Source organism: Plecotus auritus (assembly GCF_963455305.1).
Source record: "Plecotus auritus genome assembly, chromosome: 2".
NCBI classification, from domain to species: domain Eukaryota; kingdom Metazoa; phylum Chordata; class Mammalia; order Chiroptera; family Vespertilionidae; genus Plecotus; species Plecotus auritus.
The window spans coordinates 30,827,729-30,849,457 of record NC_137771.1 but is presented as its reverse complement, the minus strand read 5'-3'; the positions used below and the strand labels follow the sequence as shown (position 1 = coordinate 30,849,457).

General features: G+C 41.5%; 1 protein-coding gene across 2 annotated transcripts in view; it reads right to left on the bottom strand.

The window, feature by feature from the left end:
* HIVEP3 (HIVEP zinc finger 3) overlaps positions 1–18,979 on the bottom strand; it is a 424,058-nt gene extending 405,079 nt beyond the window's left edge. For both annotated transcript variants that reach the window (XM_080655002.1, XM_080655003.1), the window contains exon 1: positions 18,822–18,979. The gene's annotated coding sequence lies outside the window, so the exon portion shown is untranslated. The remainder of the gene's footprint in view (positions 1–18,821) is intronic.
* Positions 18,980–21,729: the final 2,750 nt, after the last annotated feature.

Sequence of the window (21,729 nt, the reverse complement as noted above, 5' to 3'; positions counted from 1 at the left end):
CATTCTTTTTATCAGACATAGTATATTTTATTTTACAAGATGTACCTTATTTTGCCAGTGCCCTATTAATAGACATTTAAAATATTTCCCTCTATGTGTGTCCCTGTATATATATCTACACTAACAAAAGAGAAATATGCAAATTGACCATCACTTTGTGACACCCATCAGGAGTGAGTATGCAAATTAACCTCATCGCCTCCATGGAGACTAACAGCAGGGAAGAGGCAGCTCCCAGTACGGCCTGCTTGGCTGCCGCCACGGCAACCAGGGGGAGCAGGCAAGCCTGGCCACAGGCAGCACCCAGCACGGCCTCAGCGACCCGGGAGCAGTGAAGTGCAGCCCGCAGGCAGCACCTTCATCAAGGTATTGGTGAGGCTGGTTCCTTCTGAGTGCTTAGAAAAGGGTCTGCCCCGACCTTTCTCCTTAATGAATATTTGATCCTGGTTGAAATATACATAATTACATATTATTCTATATAATAAAAGCCCAGTGACCGAACCGCGGCACAACCAGAACGACCAGTCACTGTGATGCGCACTGACCACCAGGGAACAAATGCTCAATGCAGGAGCTGTCCCCTGGCGGTCAGTGCGCTCCCACAGTGGGAGCGCCGCTCAGCTGACCAGGATGAGCGGTGCTCCCACAGCATCCGATCCCCACAGGCCACATCCCCCACTAGTACACGAATCCCATGCACTGGGCTTCTAGTATAATATATTATTATATGTCTCAATATGTAAATATATTTATAATTTTATACATTTATACAAATATTTCTTGAGATAAAATTCCTGGAAATTGATTGTTAGGTCAAATAGAATGCACATTTTAAATATTAAAGGATGTTGCCAAACACCTCTAAAAATGCTATAGAACTAGACATTCCAACAACAGGGTATGAGAACTCTTTTGGCAAACATTAGTAACACTTGGTATTATCCATCTTTTAATATTTGATGCTATCATTGGCAACATAACACATTATTATTTTACAAATATTTTCCTCAGGTTAACATTTGCCTTTTGTTTGAATTACAATTTTAATAATGTTTTTCAAAGAAATTTTTAATTTTATGCAGTTCAATTTATGATTCCAAGATTATAAAAATGTTGACTCATATTTAATTGTGGAGTTTTCATTTTATATTTAAATAATGAACATAGCTGTAACTTACTTTTATATAAGAACTCAAGTAAAGATCCTACGGTTTTTTTTAATAAAAACTTTAATGAAGTATAAGATACAGAGAAGTGCATGAAGCATTAAAATGCACAAGTTGATGAATTTTCACAAAGTAAACTTCTCCATGTACCACCCCATCCAGTGCAAGAAACAGAACATGACCCACACCCCAGAGTCCCCTTAATTTTCCCTCCCAGTCATTACCTTACCCAGTAACTACTATTCCTGATTTGTATCACCAGATATTAGTTCTGTCTTTTTTGGTGTCTGGCTTCTTTTTCCTCAACAACATGCTTGTGTCATCCACATTTTTGCATGTAGCTATGGATTAATTATTCACATTCCTGCATATATTCTACTGTATGAATGTACTACATTTCTTTATCCATTCTACTATCTTTGGATGTTTGGGTTGCTTCCAGTTTGAGACTATTATGAATAATATGCTAAGAACATTCTTTTACATGGTTTTTGGTAGCAACATACAGACATTTCTGTGGGTATATACCTAAGAGTAGAGTTTGAGGTATAGAGTGTTCAGCTTTAGTAGATATTACTAGTTTTCCAAAGTAGTTGTATAAGTTTATACTCCCACCAACAACATATGAGAATCTAATTGTTCCATGTTCTTGCTAATACTTGGCATGGTCTGGGTTTTTAATTTTAGCCACTCTGGTGAATATGTAAAAATACTTACTGTAGTTTTAAATTCCATTTCCCTGAGAACCGGTAGAGTTAACTGCCTTTTAATATATTTATTGACCATCTGAACATCCTCTGTGTGAAATGTATATTCAAGTGTTTTGTCCATTTTTCTTTGAGTACTTGTCTTTCATTGATTTGTAGTTCTTTACAATATCTTCTCCTCTGTGGCTTCTTCTTTCATCTTTTAATGTTGCCTTTTGATGATCAGAACTTCTTTATTTTGATATAATCTAGTTTATTTTCCTTAATAGTTAGTGCTTTTGTATATTGTTTAAGACATGTTTGCCTATTCTAAGATTACAAAGATATTCTCTTTTCTTCTAAAAGCTTTATTTTCTTACCTATCATATTTATATCTACAATGCAGCTGAACTGATTTCTGTTAATGGTTTGAGGATGGGTAAAGACTCATATTTTTCATATGGATATTAAACCAGCACTTTTTATTGAAAATACATCCTTTATTGCATTTCAGTGCCTAAATCAGGTGATCATATGAGGGTCTCTTCCTAATCTAATTTATTCCATTTGGCCTTTGTTTGACCAGGCATAAACACCACACTGTCTTAATTACTATAGCCTTACAATAAGTCTACATGTCTTGTAGTGGAAGTTCTCCCAGCTTTATTACTCTTCATGATTGTCTTGGCTAATTGTGGCCCTTTTCCTTTCCGTACAAATTGTATAATCAGTTTGTTAATGTTCATTTAAAAAGCCTGTTAGAATTTTGAATGGTTTGCATAATTTACAGACAAATTTGGGGGAAGTTGACATCTTTATAATATTGAGTCATTCCATCTATGAACCTGGTATATCCCTTCATCTACTTGTCTTATTTATTTCTCTCAATATGTCTTCTTGTTTTCAGTGTACAGATCTTGTACATCTTGATTACATTTATTCCTATGATTTTGATATTTTCTGAGACTACTGTAAATAATATAATTTTTAATTTGTTTTATATAGAAGTACAATGTATTTGTATATATTGACCTTGCATCCAGCAGCCTTGTTAAATTTACTTATTAATTCCAAAAGTTTGTCTATAAATTCTACACAATCATGTTATCTCCTCACAATGAGTTTTATTTTTTACTTTCCAATCCATATGTCTTTTATTTCTTTCTCTGGCCTTCCTGCAATGACTAGGACTTCTGATATAATGTTAAACAAAAGCGGTTACACCAGACATCCCAGGAGATGGTTTTCAACATTTCACCATTCAGTATATTTGCTGTAAGTTATTTATAGGTACTAATCATCAGATTGAGGAATATCCTTTGCTAAAACTTTTTTTAAGTCATGAATCAATATTTAATTTTATCAAGTTCTTTTTCTGCATCAGCTAAGATGATTGTTTATTTTTCTTTTTTCTGTTACTGTGGGGAATTACCTTGACTTATTTTCAAATGTTAAACTACTTTTGAATTCATGAAAACTATCCCATTTGGTTATGTGTTATCCTTTTTATGTATTGTTGAATTCATTTTGATTATATTTGGATTAGGATTTCTGTATCTATCCATGAGAGTTTTGTCTTTAATTTTGTTTCCTTGTAATGTCCTTGTCAGGATTTGGCATAAAGGTGTTTCTTGATGATGAGCTGGGACATGTTACTTCTTTTTCTAGTCTATCAAAGAATGTTTAAGATTGATGGAAGACTTTACTTGAAGAGACCATATGGATCTACAGAATTTGTTTGTTTGTTTGGTGGCAAGGTATTTAATAATGACTTCAATTCTTTTTTAATATATCTTTTTATTGATTTCAGAGAGGAAGGGAGAGGGAGAGAGAGATAGAAACATCAATGACGAGAGAGAGTCATTGATCGGTTGCCTTCTGCACGCCCCACACAGGCATGTGCCCTGACTGGAATCAAACCATGATCTCCTGGTTCATAGGTTGACACTGAACCATGAGCCACACCAACCAGTCATGAATTCAATTCTTTAATAGATACAGCTTCATTTTGATTTTCTACTTCTTATTGTGTTAGTTTTGGTATGTCAGGTTTTTCAAGAAATTTGTTTATTTCATCTAAATTGTCAAATATGTTGGTATATAACTGTCCATAACATTCTTTTATTAACAATCTATTTTATCCTTGAATGTCTAACCCAGGGGTGGGCAAACTTTTTGACTCGAGGGCCACAATGGGTTCTTAAACTGGACCGGAGGGCCGGAACAAAAGCATGGATGGAGTGTTTGTGTGAACTAATATAAATTCAAAGTAAAGGAGCAGAGGGGAGAGCAAGAGAACCGGATAGAACAGCTGGATCCGGCCCGCGGGCCGTAGTTTGCCCAAGGCTGGTCTAACCAGTTTTCTCAAAACCTGTTGAATAATAAATCTCTTATAAAATATGATATGCTACCTATATCATATATGAATTTCATTTAATCAATCACTCAAAAATATGTATTAATTCAAACTACAACCCAGGAACTGTTCCAGTGCTAGGAATATAGTATTAAATAAGACAACATTCCTGCTTCATGAAGCTTCCATTTAGTGAAGAAAAGAGATAATGAACAAGATAGTGATAAATGTTCTGAAGAATATAGCAGGGTAAGAGTCTAGGAATAAGAAAAAGGAAGGACTATTTTATATACAACTAGAGGCCCAGTGCATGAAATTCGTGCACTGGAGGAGTGGGGTCCCCTCAGCCCGGACTGTGCCCTCTCACAATCTGGGACCCCTCGGGGGATGTCCAACTGCCGGCTTAGGCCCGCTCCCTGCAGTCCAGGACCCCTTGCTCCTTACCGCCTGTCTGCTCGCTGCTCCTTACTGCTCAGCTCGCTGCTCCTTAGTGCTGCCGCAGAGGCGGGAGAGGTTCCCGCCACCTCCGCTGCGCTAGCCAGCCATGAGCCCGGCTTCTGGCTGAGCAGTGCTCCCCTGTGGGAGCGCACTGACCACCAGGGGCAGCTCCTGCGTTGAGCGTCTGCCCCCTGGTGGTCAGTGCGCATCATAGTGACTGGTCATTCTGCTGGTTGTTCCGCCTTTCAGTTGATTTGCATACTAGGGTTTTATTATATAGGATAGTCCAAGAAGGCAACCTTGAGGAAATTATATCTGATCAGACACCTGAGAGTTGTAAAAGAATGAGCCATAAAAAAAAGAAAAAGTGCAAAGCCCTAAGATAGAAATGTACTTGGCATGTTCTAGGAAGAAAGAGGAGGCCATTGTGACTACAGTCAAGTGAGTGAGAGGGAGAGAAACAGAAGATTTATTTAGAAATCTAAGCTGGGGGTCAGACTACACAGGGTCCTATAGACCAAGGTAATGATTTTGGTTATTCTAAATGTAATGGGGAAACATTGTTTTTGAGCAGGCAAATAACATGATCTGATTTATGTTTTAAAAGACTCCTCTAACTAATGTGTATAGAATAGAGGTAAGGGAAGGGTGGAGGAAATATAGAGTTAGGAGGCTACTACAATAATCCAAGCAAAGGATGGTTATGGCTTGGACTGTGGTGGGAACTGTGGAAGTAAGGAGAAGTGGTGAGATCCAGGCCATGTTTTCAAGGTAGAGTCAAAAGAGTTTGAAAAGGACTTGCTAGTGGCCTAAATGTGAAAGTTACAGAAAAGAGAAGACTCAAAGGTCACTCCTACGTTTCTGGCCCAAGCAAGTAGGTAGTTGGAGATGACATTTTATGAACCGGAGGATATAGGGAAAGGAGCAGGTTTGGGTAGGAAAGTTGGGGATGGGGAGTTTGGGATAGGACATATTATGTTTCAGACCCTCTTAGACACACAAGTGAAGAACTGAAGTGGGCAAGTGAATATATGGATCGGATCTGAATCTCAGAAGAATGATGAAAACTAGAGATATAAACTTAGGAGTCATGTGCATATAAATATTTAATACCACAAGATTGGATAAGTTCACCTAGGAATAAAGCCTGAGCCCTGGGGTACCCAACTTTAGAAATTGAGAAGAGAAAATCCATAGCAAGGAGAAGAGAGCAGTATGCAATGAGGTGACCTTCTCATGTGGATATGAGTTAGTTTCTAAATTCTCCACTCAATTCTCCTGATCTTTTTGTCTGTCTATTCTTATTGTCAGTTTTTATTCTTTCAATTCCAAATAACATACAACTCAACTCAAATTTGCTTAAGCACTGAAGAAAAAAAAAACCACAGAAGTGGCTCCAAAGATGTCCATTGGATGCATTTTCTCTCCACTTCTCTACTATGCTCTCCTCCAGTGGTGGCTTCATCCTTTGTTTCATGTCACAATGGCAAGGCTTGAGACCCACAACCAGGAGAAGAGTGGATGCTGCCGGGCAGAAAAATCTACAGATGTCCCCCACAATACCTCTGCCAACACCAAACTGGTTTAATTGCTTTACCTATAGATACATTTTTCATAACTACTAAGGCTATTATGTTTAGATCACTACAATTCTTTTTCAAAAATGTTCTAGCTATTCATTTATATTTATTGTTAAAGAATCTATATACTTCTAATCTATTTCCCTCCACTATGATCATATTGCCTGTTTCCCCAAAGCACCATAAATTTTTCTTGCCTACAAAGCATGCTTCATCTTCATCCCTCCCCTAAAATATTGTCCTATTTCTCTCTTTCTACCCATAAATTTATCTACCTTAAATACATAAATCATATCTTCCATGATATCTTTCCCAGTTATAGCATCTGGAAGTGATATCTCTGTCCTCCTATGTACTTCTAGAGCATACATAGCATTTTTCAAAATGGTCCAGATTTGTATCTCCCAGCAAGACTGTCAACTCCTTCATGAAGAGACCCTTGTTTCATAATTCTACCCATCCTTCTCAGTAATCTGCCCAATCCTAAAAACAGTTTCTACACCAAGCATGTCAAACTCGTGGCCCGTGGGCTGCATGCCTCGTTTATTTGGCCCATGTTAGCCTTTGAGTTTGACATGCTTGTTCTACACTGAATAAATATTTTTTAACAATTGGCTTATTAAACTACCACCCCTATTTTCTCTCTTCTTTTTCTCTAAAGAATGAATAGCGACCAAAGAAAGAGCAATAAAGAAATAATGTGTGTGGATTCTGCTCTGTAGGTGAGCTTCACCATTTGGGAATAGTTGTAAGTACTTAGTGGATAGTACCCTGGTGCTGGAGTTTGATCTTAGGCACTGCACAATGCACTGGAATACAGTGATGAATAAAATGGACACAGTCTCTATCTCATGAAACTCACACATTTCCCCCCAGCGTTGTAACTAATTGTTCCATTCCTTTCATAGTGGCTTTTAATTAAAATAAATTCTTAATTTTAATGTAATCAATTTTCTCAATCCTCTCTTAATTTAAGGTTAATACTTTTTGCATTGTATTTAAGGAATCCTTTCCTATGCAAAGATCATGAAGATAGATCTTATATCATCATTCAAAATCTTTTCAGTTTTTGCTTTGATGCTTCAGTTTTAAATCTCCCTTGAAATTGGTTTTCATGTATTATGCAAAATGACACTCAAATTACCTTCTTTCCATGTGCCCAGGACTGTTCATTGCAAAGTTCTCTGCTAATCTGTAAAGCTTCCTTTGCAATATTTCAAGAGTTCATAAACTCAAAGGTTTGTTTCTGGGCTCTCTATTTTGTTCAATTGGATTGTTTATCCTCAAATCAATACCATTCTGTTGTTATTGCTAGAGCTCTACAGTAAGGCCTGATATCCACAGAGAAAGTCTTCTGACCTAGTTTTCTTTAAAATCTTAGCTACGATTGTGGATATTTCTACACCTCCTTATAGTTTTATCATTTTTTTTCTTTACATATTATGCTGTGTTCTTAGGTGGATACAAATTTCAACGGTAATATTTTCCTGGTGAGAAAAATCTTTTTATCCCTAGTGATGTTTTTAACCATAATGTCTGCTTTATCTGGTAGTGTGCTTATTATTTGACAGTATGCATTTTTCCATCCTTTCAGTTTTGTTCCTAAGGTAGTTTTGTTATAGATGAGTCTTTCTCAACCAGCAAAGATATTATACACTCATTTCTATTCTTCCCATGCTTGTTTTAGAAAATACAATCTCCATTGTTAACTCAGTCTAAGAATAATCATTAATCTCACTCTCCTCCCAGGCAATACAAGGACCTTAGAATGTGCTTCATTCTTTCTACCTCCTTTTTAACTTGCATGCTATTGTTGTCTTATTTTCAATTTATGTATTTTAACCAATATTAAAATTTTTGTTCTACACTTCATAGTTCATCTACATTTATATTTACCCACATATTCACTCCATTTCAAAATCCTCATTCCTTATTGTGTCTCAGCTTTTTCCACCTGGAGTCACTCTCCTTCTGCCTAAAGTGTATCAACTAAGATTTCCTTTCATGAAGCAAACTCACTAAAGTGGTGGCAAACTCTATACTTTCTTTATATGAAAATGTCTCTGGGTTGCCATTTTCTCTGTGCATAGAATTCTAGGTTGTCAGTTATTTCATTACAGATATCAATCATTCCACTGTCTTCTGGGTTCTATTGCTGATGTTGAGATGTGTGTAAATCACTCTGTTCAAGGTAATTTGTCTCTTTTTCTGGTTCTTTAAGGATTTTCTCTTTTCCTTTGGTGCTCTGGTTATGAATTTTTGGCTTGATAGATTTCATCAGTTCTGAAAATATCTCAGCCATTATCTCCTCAAATAGCTGCTTCTGACCGATTCCCTCTCTACTTTCCTTCCTGAACTCCAATTATATGTGTTAGAACTTCTCACTCTGTCCTCTATGTCTTTTAACTGCTCTTCCACAGTTTCTGCCCTTTTGTTTTCCTGTATAGCATTCTGAGTAATTTCTGATAACTTATCCAACTCACTAGTCTCTCTCTGATTTTGTCTAATACGCTGTCTACTGGTAAACCATTAACTTTTTAAATTTCAGTTCTGTATTTTTTTTCTTGATTTCAGAGAGGAAGGGAGAGGGAGAAGATAGAAACATCAATGATGGGAGAGAATCATTGATCAGCTGCCTCCTGCACACCCACTAGTGGGTATCAAACCCACAACCCAGGCATGTGCCCTTGACCAGAATCGAACCCAGAACCCTTCCGTCTGCAGGCTGATGCTCTATCCACCGAGTCAAACCAGCTAGTGCTTAAATTTCAGTTTTGTATTTTTATTTCTAGAATATTGATTTGGTGTTTATCAAATCTGCCAAGCCACTTTTAATTGTTACCCATTCCCTGAAGATATTTACAAGCTTGCCTTTATTTCTATGGACATCAGAAACACATTTATTTGTCTCTGATAATTAAATACATAAAGGATTTGTGAATCTGGTTTTTTTTCTGTCACTTGTTTCTGCTGGTTCTCTTGCCATGTTTTGTTTCCTCCTCTGCTCTGCTCTTTCTGACTTGACTACTCATTGGCTCTGGAAAATTAGGAAGATGCCACCCTCCAAGCGAATATTCTTCTTTGATTCTGCCAGGTATTGGGGTAGGGGATGGCAGGGTGCAGTAGCAACCTGGAAACACCTTAAACCCAATTCATGGCTTGAGTTTCTCTGGATCAAGATGTTATAAAACCTCCTAAAAATCTGTGCAAAAGCTGGCCCGTGACCACAACTTACCATTTCTGTTTCTTCTCACTCTGCTCAGCACCTGAGCAACCTTCCCTGCTGTCCCTTGGGGCGGGGAGATGTGGTTTTACTCCTGGTTCACCTTTACCCTGAAGAGTTCCAGCTTTATACCGAGAGAGTCTCTTAGGAGACTTTCCAACTTAGGCAAGCAGTGACCTTTGACTTCTAACCTCCTTTCCTGCAAGGCTGCCAAAACCAAAGCCCATGTTTATTATGGTCAGCAAATGTTCCCAGGGCAAAAGCAACTTAAGTGTTCTAGTGATCTGCACATCTCTCTAGGTTTCCCCTTGACCATAGATTTTGGACTAACAGTTCTTTTTTCTCTTCTTGGTTGTTTAGTCTGTTAAGAAAATCTAAAATGTTTTAAATTTAAAAATAGGTAGCCAACATTTTAATATTTCTCACTAAGAACTCTGATCCCAAAAGCCTTGCATATCATTATCAGAAACAGAAGTCTAGCGTTTCCTTTCTTCATTATCATTGAATGTGTTTTCCTTGCAGCTGTTTGCAGGAGGCTCCTCTTGGCAGGGGAGGGGATAATGGCTGAGATTCCATTTTCATGACCCTGCCCCACAGAGACACACTACCTCCCACAAATATGGCAGCTCACCCAGGTGAGTCCTTATACAACCCCTCTTCTTATGCTTTTCTGAATCAAACTGCATCCGGGAGGGTTTCTTCCACCAGCTGTACATCTAGTTCCCACAACAGTTGCTGCAATAAGAGCTATAGCTTTTCACATCAGGGTGCACTTTTCCCCTTAAATAATATGGCTCTTCTGGTACTTTCTGAGATCTGCTGCTGCTGCGCTCTCTCACCATCTCTGTGCTGCTTCCCTTCATTTCTGCCCACATGGCTTCCACCTGACCTCATTTATTTGGGACAATCTTAATGAACGTTTTGATATCTATGGATTTAATTTCTCTCTTAATTTTGCCAGAAATGGAGTTTGCAAGGTTTTCTTTCTTTCTTTCTTTCTTTTTTTTTTTTTACCTTCCTTGTTGCTTTTGAATGTTTTTCAGGAAGAGAGTGGGAATGCTAACTACTGCAGCAATGTTAATATTCAAGGGCTGGAATCATCTTGATTCCTTTCCTTCTCTCACATCCGATACCAAATGCATTACTAAGTTCTGTCAACACTACATTCAAAATATATTCAGAACTGGCCCGGCCTGTGAAACTCAGTGTTTGAGCGTCAACCCATGAACCAGGAAATCACAATTCTACTGCTGGTCAGGGCATATGCCTGGGTTGCGAGCTTGATCCCTAGTAGGCAGCGTACAGGAGGTAGCTGATCAATTATTCTCTCTCATCATTGATGTTTCTCTCTCTCTCTCTCTCTTTCTCTCTCTCTCTCCCTTTCTCTCTCTGAAATCAATAAAAATTTAAATATCTTATAGATATATAGATATGTACATATTCAGAACTATCCACTTCCGCCACCTCCACCCTAGTCCAAGTTGCCACTGAATTTTATATGGACTATTACATAACCTTTGAATTACTTGTCCTCCATACAACTTAGCTGCCTTAAAGTCTATTCTCCATACAGCATTTACATTTTTTAAATTTTTTTTTATTGATTTCAGAGAGGAAAGGAGAGGGAGAAAGAGACAGAACCATCAATGATGAGAGAGAATCATTGATTGGCTGCCTCCTGCATGCCCCAAATGGGATCGAGCCCGGGCATGTGCCCTGACCGGGAATCAAACCATGACCTCCTGATTAATAGGTTGATGCTCAACCACTGAGCCATGCCAGCCAGGCAGCATTTACATTTTTATAAACAGAAGCCAGATCATGTCACCCATGCTCAACATCTTCCAATAGTTTCCCATCTCACTAGAATAAAATCCAAGGTCTCTCACATAGCTGTGAGGTCCTACATTCCCTCCACCTCCCCCTCTTCTATTATTTGTTGCATTCCAGCCACAACAACCTTCTTGCTGTTCTTCAAACAGGTCAAGCATATTGCCACCTCAGGGCCTTCGCACTTGCTAAACCCTCTGTAGGGAATGCTCCACCCCTAGGTTTCCTCGTGGCTCACTCCTCACTTCATTCATATCTTTGCTCAACTATTACTTTACCAAGAGGCATTCCTTAAACAACCTCACTAACGTAACATCACTATCCCATACATCCACTCTGTGTCTCCTTCCCCAGTTTGTTTTATATTTACTTGCTTTTTTGTCTGGGGCTGTCTGTTTTCCCCACCAAAATATAAGCTCTTTGAAAGAAGAAACTTTGTTTTTGTTCACCTATGTATCACAACAACTAAACAGTACCTAGCACTACAGGAAGCACACAATAAATATCATTATACATATATGGTTTCATTATACATCATTTCTCTTAAAGTGACAGCTTCTGAGAACCTCTCAATGATGTTAAGTACTTACTGTACAAATTCCCACCTAAAAGGGTTCTAAGGTAGGAACGCTTAGAGCAAGCATATCAAACTCACGGCGCATGGGCCGCATGCAACCCACAATGAATATTTTTGCGGCCCGGCCAATATAATGGTATGTAAGAAACATTTTAATAAAAATTTCCTAACTTAATTTTTACAATATCCTGTTATACGTAATTATTAGTAACGAACTACAACATTCGCTAATGACTGATTACTATAATCGAGTTGCATTCATTTCCCTTATGCACCTTACCATTTCTCTCCACTAATACCAGCAGCGAATATTTTAGGAGCCTATTGCCACGTCATTAGTCTTGGACTGTCTTGTTTGGTCTGTGCAACAGGAAATATTTTGCTTTCAGAGAACAAGAAAAATAGGTTTATTTGCATTACGCTTATTAATTTGTGCAGTTATTCAGTGTCTGGTAAGTTAATGTCCAAGAAAAAAATATTAATTTTTATTAAAATGTTTTATTATTTTATATTAATGATTACTCATTTATTTCAGCCCTTTGTATTCAGCATGTCTCCATCAAAATAAACCTACGTTTCTATGAAAATTGAAGCTTTTGTTTTTTTGTGGCCCACATAAACTTAAACCTTGTTTATTTGGCCCGTGTTAGCCTTTGAGTTTGACGTGCTTGCCTTAGAGTCAACGTGGTACATCATAGAGGCACAGAGTAGGTAACTATTATTAACAGGTGAGGAGCTGCCCTTCCCACTGAAAGGCATGATACCTGAAAATCTACGCTTGTGATACAGGACATTCCTAGGAGCTAATGCTACCTAAAGCTCTGGGAAATAAGGGGAAGTTAAACATGCATTTAATAAGTAAAATACAGATGGGAATACAGCCATTCAGGGGCCTGGGTCTGCACATCAATGCAGTTACTTGTGAACTTAGTCCAGAATGTCTACATTTGTAGAAACCAGCATTAATTAAAATCCATAGACATCATTTCTCTGATTATTCAAGAACTCTCTCAACTTTTGAAGCCACTTTTTTGTATGCATATTACAACACAGCACTGAGTTAAGAAAATACATGCCAATTTTCCAATGACCTAAAAAAAAAAAAAAAAAAAAAAAAAGTCCTGGAGCTCAAGGAGACACAAGTGGGAAAAGAAAGCCCTGTTTTCAAAGAGTGGACTGCAATGCCATTTGTCTGGTGTGGGTTTCTAATGGTTGCAACAGAACAGCCCTCCCTCCACAAACAGAAGCAGGGGAGGGACTGCAGCAGAAGAGAATCCCAGAGCACTGGAAACACTGCCTCTCTCCCACCCCTCCCCTGCCCTGGGAGCACTGGAAACACTGCCTCTCTCCTACCCCTCCCCTGCCCTGGGAGCATTGGAAACACTGCCTCTCTCCCACCCCTCCCCTGCCCTGGGAGCACTGGAAACACTGCCTCTCTCCCACCCCTCCCCTGCCCTGGGAGCACTGGAAACACTGCCTCTCTCCCACCCCTCCCCTGCCCTGGGAGCACTGGAAACACTGCCTCTCTCCCACCCCTCCCCTGCCCTGGGAGCACTGGAAACACTGCCTCTCTCCCACCCCTCCCCTGCCCTGTGCTTCCCAAGGAGGAGAGGATCAGTAACCACCCATCAGGTCTGTGCCGGGGGGCCACACACTTGGGCTTTGCACCACACGGCACATACCTGGAGGGACTTGAAACAGAAAAGGGTTCATCCTAAAAGGAAATCCACAAACGGTGCTCCCTCCTGGAACTGAGAGGACCCTCAATTGCAGAACCCAGAAACGTATTTCTACCAGCAGAGAACGCTAAGCAGTCTTCTCCACCTGTGCAGCTTAAAAAACTAAAAAACAAAACAAAACAAAACAAAAAAACAAGAAAAAAACTTGTCTCTGATCCCCTGTACTTTTCCACCAAGAAGAGCTGACCCCCATCCCAGATCTGCCTGGGCCTGTTCCTATTTCTCCGGCCCTCATGACTGTTATAAACATGCATGTCCAATATCAGTTTTCCTCCAGGGAGACCCAAGCACCAGAAAATCACTTATCTCCTTTACTACCAAGTCTCTCCTAGTAGGCAGGCGATCGGTAATTATTTAAGCTAATTTATAGATTTAAAAGGGTGGGGAGCCTAAGGTGCGTGGGGTACATATCAAGATCAGCCAGGAGTTGACAATCATTGAAGCTGGGCATTGGGTAAATAAAGGTTCATTAAACTCTTTCCTTGATTTTTGTATATGTTTAAATTTTTCCATAATAAAAAAAGCTTTTAAAGGAGGTTTGGGGAGGACACAGATACAACCTCAAAATAAAACCTAGTTTTCTTCACTCTCCACTCTGCACACAGAAGAATCTGGGAAGCGCTCAGATCAACAGCCTAGTGTCCATGCACTCCCAGAGCAGAGATTGTATCGTCTAAGCGCGACACTCGGTGTCCCCAACAAAATCACCTTTGAAAAATTCCCTAGAACTTTTCAAATTTATTCTGGCAGGACCGAGCTTCCCTTCTTGGCCCATAAACCCTTCTGCCTCCACAAATTACCCTACAGCCTCATCCCACGGCAGGGACCTCTACTTCCTGTTCCAAACTACTGTGTTGAGCAATCCAGATATCGAAATAGCTCCTGGGTGGCAGACAAGCGCCTGTGTTCCGACAGCTTGCTGATTCTTTCTCCTGCGTGTCAGACATGAGGGTGCTGCTACCACTTTCAAGGAGTCAAGGAACACTTTATATTTCCGTCTTCTTCCTCTTTCCCTTACTTCAATTTACTCCGAACAACAAACTGTGTTATCATCTACAGTGGAGTTTTTCAGCCTCCGGACTATTAAGTTTGGGCTAAACAGTTCCTTGGTGTAGGGCTGTCCTGTGCATTGTGGGATGTTAGAATCATTCCTAGTCTCTACCCAACTAGATGTCAGTAGCACGTACCCCAACCAACAATACCTCCAAACACTGCCCCTGTTCCAGAAGCATTGGCCTACAAGATATTGAAAAACCAAGACCAATATTGTCCTGGCAAAAAAAAAAAAAAAAATGAGATTATACAATTTATTTCCACAGACATGATTAGACGACATATTTCAACTTATAAATTTATAAACATGAATATTTGAGAAATGTTGCATCCTAAACCAGAAACATATAAAATAACAAGAGAAAAGTGAACTTACAACTATCTTTTCTGCCTTTGTGGTTTCCTGTGTAAATCTTATTTATTTCCTCCAAATTATCCTATTTTCCTGTCAGTGGGCTATTCAGCTCCAGCCGCCATCCACGTGCCACATGACGAGCACTGGAAGGAAAGCCTTCCGATGGCTTTCTGAGCACTGCCCAGGCTTCGTGCTGGCTCTTCGGTGCTTATTTAACCGGTGTCACTGGAGAACAGCATCCCCCAAACGATTTCTCAACAAAATCAGAGGGGGGGGGGGGGGGGGGGAGAAGCATCGCCAAAGTGTCCTCCTGACACAACTTCAAATACAAAGGCTCCCACTGTGACCACAAAGCTCAACACCAGGCCCAAGGAGCCAGTGTAAGAGGTTGCAACACCCACGGGAAAATACTTTTTATTTCTTCACTAGGCAAAGGGAGTTTCCCACTATATTTAAATGGTCCACTCCCTTCTTGAGAAGAAAGAAAGTCTGTCTTCTGGTCTGCAGAGGCCTTATATTAGCTACCGTCTCTTATCGGCTCTGGGGGATATACATACATACTGTCTCTCCTCCCCACCCTGCCAGGCCCTCAGCTCCACTCAGTGGTGCTCCCAACACCCCTTCACCCTAGGGAGATGCTGACTTGTCTCTCTTCTCTGATGCTTGTGGACAGGCAGGCACTGGGTCCATTCCTTCCTCTGTAATCGCATGCTACCACCTGTCTCAGTCTGGATCACCTCAATCCTAGATTCTGGCCAAGGCCTCCTAGCTGGTCTCCTTAGTTTAGCGTTTCCCCTTCAATCCAGGTTTCATATCAATGGTGATCTTTCAAGAGTAAAAGCCAGAGGGCCCAGAATTTTCCTGCCGTTTCCAATTCCTTATCACCAGGTACAATCCCAGTTTCTTTGGGGCACAGATTAATGAAGCACACCAAACGTTCGGTGCAGGAGGTGTCCCAGCAAAAGTAGGATGAGCGCTGAGAGGGACAGGTGTGCACACCTGGGGGATTTACCCACTGGAGAGACAGTGGAGGGAGGAAAAAGGAGGGGAGTGCTAAATCCAATGACCTTAAAGTTTCCTTTCAACCCTGACTTTCCAGGATTCTGGGAACTCCTTCCTGGGCCTTGCTGTTGTCTGACCCCTGGCCTTCTGCAAAGTGATGCCAAATGGTCCCTCAGAAAAGCTCCTCATGTAGTCCTGCAGATGGTTACCCCACTCTATAGGATGATTTTGTTGTTGTTGTTGTTGTTGTTTAATTACAAAAGGAACAATGCTGATGGCAACAGAATAAAAACAATAGTGAAAAGTTTAAGATGAAGTCTCTCAACCATTGCACTCCCATAGTTGCCACTGGCAGCATAGGGTGCATGGCGTCTGGGCCTTCTCCGTGATGCATGCACAAGACCACGTGGGCACCCACCCCCCCCACACACACACTCACTTGACACCTGATCTTATCCTGTACCTTAGGGAGGAGGACATTTAATTCTTACATGCATTGACTCATCTCTGCAGCTCCCCAGGAGGTGAATGCCAGTTAGTTCATCTGCTGCAATTGCTGTTATTCCACCAACCAGGAAATAGAAGGCAAGGGAGATCAGGTATCTCGCTCAAAATCACAGATTAGCTGGTGGCAGAGTTAAGACATAACAAAAGCTCCTAACCCAGTGCTTGTTATTACACTGTGAAATGCTCTTCTCTTCCCCACAGTGCAGAATGCAGTGGTGTACAGGCAGCAGGCAGAAATAAAATACCCGTTGAAAGAATAATTTGCACAGGCAGGATAGCGCAGTGGTTAAGGACTCTGACTCAACTCAGGCTGCCTCGGCTAGAGTCTGGCTGTCATTTACTTAACTGTGCAACCTGAGTCAAGCAATGGGCCTCAATTCCATCATCTGAAATGTGGGGTAATTATAATAGCCTTCCTTAAAGGGTTGTTAGGAAAATTAGTATCTATAAAACACCCAAAACAGTGTCTGGTACATGTGCTAATAAATCACCATCATAGCTCTAATATAAACCCCTAAATACAATAAATAGTATCCTTCTTAAAATTTAGGCTGGCAAATCAAATTAAATCTTGTTAGCTCTTAACCCTGCCCAAAAAGAAGTCAGCATGTGGGGAAATCTCTTACAGTATTAGTCCAAAAACATTTATGTGATACAGTGGCTGAAACCATCACTGCCAGGGAGGGATGACCTCATAATGACCTCATGGATCAAAAGCATTATAACACCTACTACACCAAAGAATAAAAAACCTTAACAGCCTCTAGTAATAATTATCTAAGTAAAGTGGGCTGCAAATCTGTTGGAGAATTGTTTTTACCATGATAATATTTCCAGTAAATAGCTGCTTCTATACTAAAAGCACTGGTATTGCAGAACTGGCATGCTAATAGAAAGATTATTATAGAAATACTATTAAAATGAATTAGATGTTATTAAAGATTCAACACTACAACAGAGCTTGATTACAAGAGAGTTCAAGTTGTATTGCTTAATGGGCAGATAAAAATGCTAATTAAGCCCACTCTTAAAGGATGTTCCTAGGCAGTTCTGTAAACCGCAGGTAGCAAGGGGTCAGTGGGCTAAATGAGGAACCAGTAATGCCTTCCCAGTTGGGTAGTCCTACCAGGAAGATGGGGAGAGAACAGGAAGAGTCAAGGTTTTCTGCACAGGATGGGTAACCTAATAAAGCAGACAAGTATCCAAAGTTATTTGAACCTCCGGGTTTTTTGTTTTTTTTTTCCTTGACTGCTTCGCCAGAAATACTTCTAATTACTCCTTTGCTTAAGTGGTGGGAAAAAAAAACAAAACACAAAAAACCTACCATAGACTGGCGACCATCAATAAACAGCATAAGCAGAGGTAGAAAAGCTTGTGACCAAAGCCTCCCCAGGCACCGAGAAGACACTGACTGAGAAGACACTCAAGAGCTCTCCCAGCAGCACCTTGGCCAAAAGCACCTCACTCCTCCGCACACAGCCTAAAGCTCTCGGCGGTTCTTTAAAGAGTTGCTAGACTAAAGGCATTAGCTATGCGTTTCAGGATCTATTTTGCTTTCTCACCTTGTTAATAACTAATTAGGGATGGCAAAGCACCTCACAAATATAAGTGTCAGGGAAATGCTAAGTAAATTCGCCTACCTGGTCCAAATGGTCAATGCTAAATTACGAAAGGGGGAAGAGCGGGAGGCTGGGATGTCCCCGGATTGCTGCAATCCAGGGGCTAGGGCGGCGAGACCCGGCGGCGAGACCCGTGTGCCCTGCAGTAGCCTCCGGCCCGGAACAGGGCTCTCGGTAGGACTTCTGGAAAGGAAACCTGGACCAGGGCCACCCAGGGGCAAAGGGAACGCTGCTCGCATAGGCGCATCCTCACTGCTCAGCCTTCGTCTCCCCGCATCTCTCGGATGTCAACAAACCCGGACCACAAAGTGAAACTTTCCCCGCCCGCTGTCGTGCTGGGTCTCTGCCCTCTGCCTGGGAGGGCGTCTCGGGGACAGGTGTGGGGTGGAGGCTCGGGGAGGTACCCCCCGCCCCCAGACCCTGGGATTGTGTAATCCGCCCGGGATGGGGAGGCCTGGGACCAGCCCCACGAGGGGGATGCGGAGGCTTGGCCCGGGGACCCTGGAGAAAGGCGCGGCGCTGGGAAGTGGGGGGTGGGGGGAGGGGGATGGGAAGACTGTCGTCCCGCCCCCCGGGACCGCCCCCAGGCGGCCAGGGGAGCCGCGGGGCTGACACAGTCCGGAGGGGGCGCCCGCGCGACCGAAAGATGCCGAGGAGGACGCGAGGTCTGGGCAGCGCGGCCAGCCTTACCTGCGCGCCGGGCCAGCACGACGGAAGGCGGCTTGGGATGCTAGGGCGGCGGGCAGCTATTGGCAGCGCTGGCAGTCACCCGGGCCACAGCAGGTAAGGAACAGCGGCTGCGGTGCCAGCGGCAGCGGCGGGAGCGGGGACTGACAGCCCTAGGCTCCGCCTCCAAGCCCCGGGCCCCGCCCCCTCCGCGGCCGCGCGACTGGCCCCGCCTCCTCCGCCCACCACCGGGGTCAAGCTGGGTCCACCAGCCGGGAGGGCGGGGGATCTCGCCTCCGATTGGCCCTAGTGACACTAGCCCCGCCCACTTCTCCGCCCACTCTTTGGCAGGGGAGTGGCGCGTGCGCGGTGGCTGCCACGGGGAACGTAAAAAGCTGAGTGCTCGCGTTCTTGGTGTCCGACCGCCAGTATACATCTTCCTTCTTTATCCTGGACGAACCTACAGGAGAAAACGAAATGGGAATGGGCCAGGCCCTAACCAGAGGAGACCCCAAAACTATGAACTGCAACAGGCATGGACGCATCTGCAAAGGGTTTAAGGGTGCTTTATCCACGCACTGGATTCACTCCCTGGTCAGCAAGTGTGATGTATGTGGAAAGGGTCTAGTAGTAGTGAAACCAGGTCAGGGCGTTAGGGTGTGCCAAAAGAGAAAGTGAGTGATGCTGAAGAAAGTGGCCCTTCTCCAGCCCCTACCACTTCCTCCCCTGACCTTCTCTGTATCTCCCTCCTCTTCCTCTTCACTGGTTCCCATGGTACCTTCAGCTTGTAAACCAGATCAAGTCTCTCCAAACTGAGACCCAGCAATCCCACTCCTAAGTATATATTTATTCAAGGGAATTAGAAACACATTTCTACACCAAAACTTGTACACAACTGTTCATAGCATATTCATAATGACCAAAAAATGGAAACAATTGGAATGTTCATCATTTAATGAATGGATAAACAAATTATGGTTTATCCATACAATGGGATTCTATTGTCAATAAAAATGAAAGAAGTGCATACTATAATATGGATGAATATTGAAAACTAAATGAAAGAAGTCAGATACAAAAGACCACAGTTTATCAGGCTGTTAATATGAAGTGTCAGAGTAGACAAATTTAAAGACAAAAAAATTAGCGATTGCCAGGGGAAGGAAAATGGTGACTGCAAATGGTTGTGGGGTTTCTTTTTTGGGGGGGATGGTGGTGTGATGAAAATATTCTGCAGTTAGATAGGAGTGATAAATGCACAACTTTGGTAATATACTAAAAGTCACTAAATAATATACTTTAAAGAGTGAAGTTCATGGTATGTGAATTATATCTCAATTTTTTAAAAAGTCTGTCAAAAATGAAAAGCCTAACTACTTTGACATTGTACCATTTTCAGCTACTATGCAGTTTCCAAGCCCTTCTAATCCAAGATTCTTATATGGTTGGCCTACACATTTTTACCCATATTTCCTCATCTCCCATTTACATATTAGTTCCATAGAATATGGCTCTGCTCACAACAGAACTCAAATCTGCTCTCTCCTTGAATCCTGTGGATTTCTATGACCCTGAACATTCTTTATTCTTCCATGACCCTGAACATTATTAACCTTACATGGCCATTAGATGGTTATTTATTTATTTATTTATTTTAATATATTTTTAGTGATTTCAGAGAGGAAAAGAGAGGGAGAGAGAGATAGAAATATCAATAATGAGAACCATTGATCAACGGCCTTCTGCATGCCCCAAACGGGGGATAAAGCCTGCAACCAGGGCATGTGCCCTGACCTGGAATTGAACCGTGACCTCCCGGTTCATAGGTCTATGCTCAACCACTGAGCCATGCTAGCCAGGCCATTAGATGGTCATTTAAATGCTGAGTAAAGAAAACTGCGTTTTAGTCCCAACTCGGTCATAACCAACTGCTTGTCCTTGGGTAAGTCATTGCCCTTGGACACTTGTAGTCAGCCTTTCCCGTATCCATTCCTTCATTGTCCCACCATCGGAACCCCAGCATTTCTTTGAAAAACCACTTTTTCTCTCCTCTAACCCATGTGGTCTTGTATAACCTGACCCCAACTCCAGGATCTGGGCCTGATAGGTTTATTTTATTTTTTTTAAAATATATTTTATTGATATTTTACAGAGAGGAAGGGAGAGGGATAGAGAGTTAGAAACATCGATCAGCTGCCTCCTGCACACCTCCCACTGGGGATGTGCCCGCAACCAAGGTACGTGCCCTTGACCGGAATCGAACCCGGGACCCTTCAGTCCGCAGGCCGACGCTCTATCCACTGAGCCAAACCGGTTTCGGCTGGGCCTGATAGGTTTAAAGCAATCATTCTATCCCATGTCTTTGGTTACAGAAATTAGTTCAAAGGGGCCATACCTAAAGACATGAAACCCAGTCAAGGCAATGCGATTTGAGAAAACATTTACAAAGGATTCTGACAAAAAAAAAAAAAAAAGGATTTATCTTGCTGCCATAACTCTAATCAATGATGTAAGGTCTAGAAATAATGCAGCTACATGTGACCACAAGGGTAGAAACTAGATTGCCAGGCTGTGGGTGAATCCTGCGTAAAGGAAAATGGAAAATAAACAGAACTTTAGTTACATTGTTGAGCAGTGAGCAGCTAGATCAAGCTACACCTGAAGCTGTTACTCCATACTTTGCAGTTATGTGAGCTAACAAATTCCTTTTATTGTTATAGTTTAGCTTATTGTGTATAGCATAAATACTCTTAACAATAATACTTAACAACCTCTCTGGGTGTCCACTTTCTCATAAATAAAATAAAGATAATATGAATAATTTCTAAGAATTCTGCTAGCTCTCACGTCCTGTGAGTCTCTGAAGATTAAATATACTCATAAAAATGTAAGTGCATTATAATTTACTAGTAAGCACTAAGGAAAATAAGAC